This window comes from Phragmites australis, chromosome 3 (genome assembly GCF_958298935.1).
Source record: "Phragmites australis chromosome 3, lpPhrAust1.1, whole genome shotgun sequence".
NCBI classification, from domain to species: domain Eukaryota; kingdom Viridiplantae; phylum Streptophyta; class Magnoliopsida; order Poales; family Poaceae; genus Phragmites; species Phragmites australis.
Genome location: NC_084923.1, coordinates 24,040,507 through 24,049,303, shown reverse-complemented (window position 1 = coordinate 24,049,303; position 8,797 = coordinate 24,040,507). Strand labels below are relative to the sequence as shown.

The following is an 8,797-nucleotide window of genomic DNA, read 5'->3' as shown; positions in this document are numbered from 1 at the left end:
TGAGTTCGACGTAAGCTACGCACCACGCACAAACGTGAAATCCGGAGTGTTAGCAAATTTCATCGCCGAATGGACAAGCGTTAAGGAAAAAAGGCCAAATATGGTCGAAGATCACTCGACGTTCTTTTTTGATGGACACTCCAGGGCTTGGGGGGCTGGCATTGTGCTCAAATCTCCAACATGCGATGAACTCAGGTACATTGTTCAGTTAGACTTTAAAGTTTCTAATAATGTTGCAGAATATGAAGGACTGGTAAACAAGCTCCGCATAGCTACATCGCTTGGGATTAAACGACTTCTTGTGAAAGGGGACTCACAGCTAGTCGTAAACCAAGTTCAAAATGAGTACCAGTGCTTGGACGATAATATGGCAGCTTACTTACTCGAGGTACGAAAGCTCGAGCAAAAGTTTGAAGGGCTAGAAGTGACTCATATCAAAAGGAGTGATAACTCTGGTGCGGACAAACTTGCTAGACTCGCTTCTTCTTGAGCACCAGTATCCATAGGGGTCTTCGTTGAGAAACTCCTTAAGCCATCTATCTCGATAGTTTGGCGAACGGATGCTGCCCAACCCGACCAGCAGTCTGGTCAGGTCAGTGAGGCAGAACTCACAGACACCAATGCTGCACTACTCGAACGCAACCCGACTTGGATGACTACGTGCCAAGCCTATCTCGAGGGTCGAGACATCCATGATGAAGATGCGTCTGTAGAGAAAATTACTCATAAATCCAAGCTCTACCGAAAGGGGAGTAATGGAATCTTGATGAAGTGCATCACTCAGGAAGAGGGCAATAAAATATTGCTTGATATCCATAGAGGCACGTGTGGTAATCATGCGTCTTCTCGCACCTTGGTCGGAAAAATTTTCTGCCAAGGATTCTATTGGCCGACTGCCCTCCTGGATGCTTCTGAGCTGGTCAAATAGTGCGAAAGTTGCCAATTCTTTGGAAGGCAGACCACTCGACCAGCCCAAGTTTTGCAAACAATCCTTCTTTCTTGGTCTTTCTTTGTCTAGGGATTGGACATCCGGGGACTGTTCCCAAGGGCCCAAGGTGGTTACAATTTTCTATTCGTGGCTATCGACATGTTCACCAAGTGGATAGAGGCCGAACCCATAGGAAAAATAACCGCAGAAGTGGCCAAGAAGTTCATGAGGAGCATTATTATTCGATTCGGTATTCCACATCGGATAATTACGGATAACGGTAGCCAGTTCAGAAGCGGAACCTTTATTGCATTCTATGAAGAATTTGGCATTTAAGACTTGTTTTGCCTTAGTAACTCACCCATAGCGTAATGGTCAAGTTGAGCGTGCTAATGGTATAGTCTTGCAGGGTATCAAAACTCGGGTCTTCGACAAGCTAAAGGCTTACTCGAAACACTAGGTAAAAGAGCTTCCCTCGGTACTATGGGTCGTTTGTACATCGACTAATAGGGCCACCGGTGAAACTCCTTTCTTCTTGGTTTATGGAGCGGAAGCAGTGCTCCCGACAGAGTTGCAGTTTGGATCACTTCGAGTGGAAAGTTACTTTGAATAAGGGCAGGAGCGCTTACGAGCGGATGACATAAATTTACTCGAGAAGTACCGAGATCGAGCATCTATTCGAGCGACTAAATATCAGCAGATGTTGCGTAGATATCAAAGCCACAAAATTCCACCTAGGCAACTCACTACTGGGGACCTCGTCCTACGGAAGGTGCAGAAATAGGCCCAGCGCCGCAAGTTATCGCCTAAGTGGGAAGGACCTTACATAGTAGTCAAGGTCACTTGACTTGGGTCGGTATGGCTATCTACTCCAAATGGCGAGATACTTGAGCACTCATGGAACATCGATCAATTCCGAAAGTTTTATTCATAGAAAAGATAGGTTATAGGTAAGTCGATTATATTCGATTCGGTTGGCTACTTGATTACATAGTTTTTGTTTTTCACTCTAATCCGTGTGGCTAGTGCAAAATTGACAGTAAGGATTAGCTTAGATCTTTCAAAAAACCTTATTCGCCCTTGAACAAGTTGAGGAACCTTTTATACTCCTCCCTCGGGCAGCAGCTGATCATTCCAGGAACCGGCCATCGACCAACATAAGGACCAGGGAATGTGGCCGAGGCGAAGACCCTACTAGAGCTGCTGGCCGACGCCGGTGATGCTGATTGGTATTCTGCGTGGTGAGAGGGCGATCTAGCGGTTGTTGATGGAGAAGACGATTGCGCCTCCTTAGCCGGTGATGACCTAAAGGCTCCACCACCGAAGACCTCGTTGGCGGCTTGGTCAATGATCCAGTCGAGATCACCACCATCCTCAATCCTCCCCCGTGCAGAGCGTTGCACCGTTTGGCTTGAAGCATAGGTCTTGATGTAACGGCGAACGTGCTGAATGAGGGGACAGTGATTATCTACGGTGGGTGCTTCTTCCTTCTATTTCTTAAGCCTACCACTCGAGTCCTCATCATCGGGGGAAACAATGATGATTTCAGGAGGGACCATGGCGAGAGGCCTAGGGGAAAGGACTTCTGGGATTAGTTCATGAGGTGGAGATGGAGTGGAGGCCATGGCTTCAAGATCTACAAATCTTATAAGGCAATGGGCAAAGGAAACAAAGGGGGCGATGTGAAGGATAGACGGCTTCGAGTCCCCTCTATTTATAGCGGGGGGAATGAGTCTTACTGTATAAACATAGTCGTCAAGATCCGAAATGATGGCGTCGAGCGCGTAGTGCGTTCGATGAGGTCGGGATGTCATGATGGAATTATGGCTTGTCTCATCTCTACAAAGAGGGATGGGCGGTCATTATGATGCATCAAATCAAGATTGTAGTGAAAATGAGCACAAACGGGAGTGGTTTTTATTGCCCACCTACCCGACGGTTCGAGCTCACTCGGTATTCACATCACAGTTAAAACAATAATGCTCGGGGGCTTGCACTCTCGAGTATCCAGTCGAGGATGGTTTGTTGATGTGTACGCTCTACTCTCTTGATTGCCACATCAAACAGAGAGTCGGGGGCCACATCGCATACCTTCGATGCTGGAATTTTACTTTTTGTTCGACTACATTATCAACCAACGGTACAGGTATGTCCTTTTTTACTCTCTGATCGAGTAATTACTTCCTTGACCATAGAGTCAGGGGCTACATCATAATGCCATATTTTCTGTTATATATTTTTTTGCAAATTTTTATCTAGCTCTACGTCGATCTCATTGAATAGAACAAACAGAGACATGTGTTGGGTCAATCACAGACAATTATACTTCAGGAGGCATAACGGCACAAAGATTGTCAGACATCTCATGCCTAACAGCCAAAAGGGTTCTGAAGTCCTAATCTGCCTCGCGTGTGCTCTCTATCGAGTTCATGTTTATGTGCTGATTGAATGCGCAAGTTGATAAAAGTTAACAGAAAATCCAATATGCTCTAAGCTCGGTATTAGTCTTATTCCTTACTATTACAGTCTTCTCGAGTACTCGAGGGCCGCACATCTAATGAATTGTCTAGCTATGATTTCAGGTATCACATATATATCATTGATCAATCTCGAGAATAACGATAGCATGCTCTGATCGGTTTTGCATCTAATCATGCTAAACTCTATTTCATAGACAAGGAAATAGTCGTGGTAGCATACTAGACATGCAAAATATCAGCAGCGCCTCCAGTACAATTATCAAACAAAAAGAAGCCTATTACATTTTTAAGGGAAAATCTTAGGAGATATCCACCTACAAGAATGCCACTTAAAATTCCCTTCAAGGGATTTGATCGTCCTGGAAACAGCGTCGAGGTGCAAAATCTCGAGCACCAAGTATTCATCTCGATCGTAAGCTGGACTTGTCTGACGGAAGCCCATAGTTCGACCGGGTTGGTAATCCCTAGTACTGGAGGGACAACCTTAGAAGTCAAGCCCAACATAATTGTTTTGTCTTTCATCCAAGGGATAACTTTCCAGTCAAGAGGCTCTCAAATGTCATCATTAAAAGCATGAATGGAAACTGGCCTCTGAGCATTGTGTTCAGCAGGATCATCGATTTGGTCACCCCAAGATTCCAAGAAAAACACGTGAATCTCATCCAAGATAAGTCGAGTGCCCCCCAGACCAGACTGTCAGAGTTCGAACTCTGGCAACGACCTTTCCAATGCTGCAATGACTCCAGATGGATCCCCTGAAGCAACCCCATCTATGAAATCAGCAATGCGCCACCAGAATTTGCTACTGGAGATTTAGAACCAGCTCAGTGGACCATCAACAAGAAACACATGCACACCCTTTATCATTTGAAGATGAAAACATGGCATCCTTGGGCAAACGATGACGAATAGTCTCCCATCCTTTCGCACCACACATCCCTCTAGGCTTACCCAAAACACATCATAAGAGAGTGGTGGAAGGTCGAAGAACCATCGTGTCACTGGGTTGATTACTCCGCCTTTGATCTGGCGCCCTCGCTCGATGATGATCAAGAGCCAGCTTGAGGCCCCGACTATCTCCCAACTGTCACCAACTAAGCCTCAGAAAGGAAGATCAAAAATTGCTTCGCTCCCCAGACGATGCACCCTGACCAAGCCATCATTATGCACAAATGGTCCTTTCATGATCCATGGCGCAAACTCTGCCAACCTGTGCACTTCACACCAAGAAGCGCAGACACAGCGGAAGAAAGTGAAATCCTCCGGGTGCAACAGCTTATTGGAGATGGTATCTAGTACTCTCAATGGCAGAAAAGCCCAATCGGGATTCTCGGCCATGAGACTCAGAGAGGGTGACGAAAATCCTTGAACAAAAGTAGATGATGCCGAAAAACTTTGGAGAGGAGATCTGAAGGCAAGGTTTTGGCAAAGGCGAAAAAGATAAAGTTCTTCGAGTAGAACATGAACAATGGTGGACAAGATTCAAGGGCAGGGCTGCAATGGATGTCACGAGAGTAGGACAATAGAGCTTTCTACTCAGATAAATAGGCCCTGCCTCAAGGTATGACACGGAAGTCATTTCTGCTTCGGAAAGGGAAAGTTTACTGTCTCTTTGATAACCACGCCTGTTTTTACCATGCTTCGACTGGCGTGAAAAGTGGTATGATGACGACGTGCGAATCTTTGCAGGCCCTTCTGCCCGCATTAAATACGCCTACACCCGTCATTTCAAATTTTGAAAGGATTTTTAACTCTACTCGGAGTCGGGTGTCAATCACTTTAGTTCTTTAGTCTTTTTCTTCAAGTCTCGACCCGACTGCCACTCGGTACTCGAGGAAGGACCCGACTATGCTCAATTCTTTCGACTATGAGACTGATCCACTTTACTCAACGAAGCTTAAACTTGGCGGTACTCGAGTGGGCGCTTATGAAAATCTTTCCTCTTGAGTAGAGTTAGGGGGTTACTATCGAATATCTAACTATGGAGTATATGCGCATAAGGAATATATCATATACGAAAAGGATATGTACAACACACATTAAGAAGTTTTAGATATCACAGAACCGGATCAGTGGTACTTGATACACCTGGAATCAAGGAAGTACATATCAGGGGTTACCATTGGTTGCCTAACTCGATACGATTAGTACTTAAAACAGATTTATCTACTTGGACATCAAGAAAGACAACTCCCTATTGACCACGGCTAGATAAAAGTCGGTACCTCACCCCTATATAAGGCGAAAAGGCTGAGGGGAGAGGGAAGAAAAAAAGAAAGAAAAGAGAGAGAACTCGAGGCAAGCATCAAGACCCTAGCAGAGAAGATATTCAGCGACCTTAGCTTTAGGGTAGATCAGATCTGATATACTCTCTGTAATAGATTTAGCCTCATTGCTTGTACTCGAGATCATCAATATACAACAGCAACACCTCCACAGGATGTAGAGTATTACTCCAATCGGAGGCCCAAACTTGTATACATCGTTCGTCTCGTCTCGTGATTAAACTCTGTACTCGAAGGTACCCAGTCAATTTATAGACACATTGTAAGGAACTAATCTTCGACACATCTCCTTCTAGTCTCCTTCTATTAGTTCCTTGTTTTATTGCGAGCTTTTCTTTTTTAATGTGATTTTTATTTTGGTTTTTGGGCTGATTTTTCAGCACCTTGAGAACTCAATCCCCTTATTGCTAAAGGCATAAAATAGACATACAAATGCCTATAATTAGGTCTTGAATTATCTTACCTCCAGATCCTCAACTTGGAGAGTTTCTTCATCCGATACTCTTCTCGTTTGATTCGATGGTCTTCTCCCTCAGTTGCAATCTTTTGGCACGATGAGTCGTGGGATAAGTTTCAATTGAACCTAAGATTCATATACATCCACGAGAGCGATGTGTTTTTCTAGATATTTTCTTAGCAACTTGATTTTCTTCAGTTTTGCTTCCGCTATTGGTTTTTGAGGTACATTGGGTGATAAAAGGCGAACATCATCCATTTCGAAAGAAATTCGTTGACGTCTATTCACCCCTTCTAATCGTTATTCTCGGTCCAACAATTGATAATTAGTATTGCCAATATAATGTGCACACTATACTTCATTAATTTATATGACAAAAGCTTTTTAATGACAGGGGAAATACATAGTAAAGGATACTGATATTCCTACATTCATTTCGACCGTCCAATATGAATACGGAGCAAATATTGCTCTACTCTTACCTGGGCTATATTCCGTGAAATAAACCTTGGATCGATCTGGATCCTTCTCCAAATAATGCATTGGATCCTCGTATATAATCCATCGTGCTGTTCAGCGAAGGTCTGTCACCTCATCACTTAACTGAGATTAAAAGCTTATCCCTCAGTCATTTTTCGCAGCTGGTGGATTTGGATCCAACCGTCCAGATTTGCTCCATCTTTCTTAACCCTATCCCCCTCTCTGTAGTAAAGTTTGCACAAATAAAAGAGGAAATGAGTCTGAAACAATTAATCGTAAGCTACGCATCTACCATGGGAAGTCAACTCTGACAAATTTAAACTAATTTAAGTATGGCTACCAACCAACCTTGTCCTTGCTCCCAATCCATGGCCTTTTAGAATGGCCTTTGCTTCGAAAAAGAAGCCTCCGCGATGGCAATATAATGTAAGAGAATGGGTAGGCCGTTCAGAATATTTGCTGGAGCAAGGCCTTCGGCGATAGAGTTTTTTTTTTTTGTGTTGCTAGGGTGGCATGTGAGCATTAAGCTGTGGTAGAGGCTTTTTACTATCCTTGGAGAGATATGTACCACTCAAAAAGAGGTACGGGTAAGATTGGTATTGGGCACTACCATGGAGAGAAAGATTTATCATGCAGCAATCATATTTTGTCACCAACAAGAGTCAATCTTTTCCTAGTTACAAACGGATGTTTATGGTATACAAATTTACACGGTGAAATCACACAATTTTGCAGGATAAAGATTATGTTGAAAACTGCCAATCTATACATGTCAGGTCAGACTTTTTTTGGGGATCACATGCATGGATCAGAGTTATCAAGAAGATAAGAACATGCTAAGGGCGAAAGAAAAGAAGAAGAAGAAAAACGAAATATAGATGAGAAGACAAAGTTGCGGCTGGCCGTCCTGCTTCTCGGCGCCAGCGCCAAAGGAGCTCATCGACTGCGAGCCGCGCGGAGCGACGCGACTACGCTAGCACGAGGTAGCCGCATGGAGGACGTCGAGGGTCTTCACGGCGCGGTTGAGGAGGTCCTCGTCGGGAAGACCTCACGGTCGACCACACGATCGAGCACCGGGCCACGCCGCCGCATCGAGATTTCTATCTGGCACCTCCCTCCGTGATAGGTGCGACGGGGAGCGGTACTAACAGGAGGAGGACGATGGGCGAGTCATACCTACAATGGGAAGACGAGACGCGGTCGTCGGTCCATGTTGGGCTCGTGATGATCCTAACAAAGGAAGGCGGATTGTGCGTCCATTGAAAAAGAGTTCCAAAGAACGTCCTCCGTAAATTAGTTCTTCTTAATTTCTCGTCATAAAAACAATAGGCAAGAAAACTGGAAATCAATTTGAAGGATCATAAACTTCGGTGCCCCGAGTAGGAGTCGAGTTGGTGGATCTTCATCTTTCACTGATGACACTCGTGTGACGTGTGGCAGATCACACCACCACACCAAACAGCGGCAGCTGCAGCTGCAACAAATGATAGATCGAAAGAGCACGCGCCTTGACGAGTGGCTGCTAAGCAAAGAGTGGCGGCACGGCAAGTGCGGGCGCGGCTGCTATGCCCAGAGAATTCCCGCCGTGCCATTGAAAGATAGCAAAAAAATCGTATTTGCCATTAGGAAAGTTTAAATTCCTTCCATATCACTAGTTATATTTTTGTTCCCTCCGTGCCACTTCCGCCACCATCATCACAACGGCGATTAACTAGTACAGAAAAACACTATTGCCCTCCGTTGCTCAGGTTTGACCTCTTTTTTTCTATCTTGGTTGTGGGACCCACACCCTCTCATCTTCTCTTACACAACAAGAAGCTAGACACCATCCATGAGTGCTTGCAACCGTGCCAAAGCCTGCCATCGTCACATGGCTTTGACTCGCCCTCCGCTTCGGCCACCTGAAGTGGATGGCTTCCCACAACATGCCAACGCGTCACCGAGCGTGGCCTACTCCGTGCCATCATACGTCCTCTGCAGTACCGTCGCCGCCCTTGCAATAGCTGGGGCCATGACCAACCCTTGTCACACGCTTGCTGCTCTGCGCAGCTCTACGCCACCACACGCGCTCTGCACCCAACATGACACCACACGCGGTGTCCTCTACCTCCGCACATCGTCTATCACTTGAAGACGAGCCACCACCGTCATCCGCACCTACCCCTTG

At 45.4% G+C, this 8,797-nt stretch overlaps 1 long non-coding RNA gene across 1 annotated transcript; it reads right to left on the bottom strand.

Moving 5' to 3' along the window:
- Nucleotides 1-7,357: 7,357 nt before the first annotated feature.
- LOC133911104 (uncharacterized) lies at nucleotides 7,358-7,784 on the bottom strand. Its single transcript, XR_009908592.1, has 2 exons — nucleotides 7,713-7,784; nucleotides 7,358-7,677 (listed from the first exon to the last, which is right to left on the bottom strand). It is a non-coding gene; the product is annotated as an uncharacterized LOC133911104 (long non-coding RNA).
- Between the last annotated feature and the right edge of the window lie 1,013 nt (nucleotides 7,785-8,797).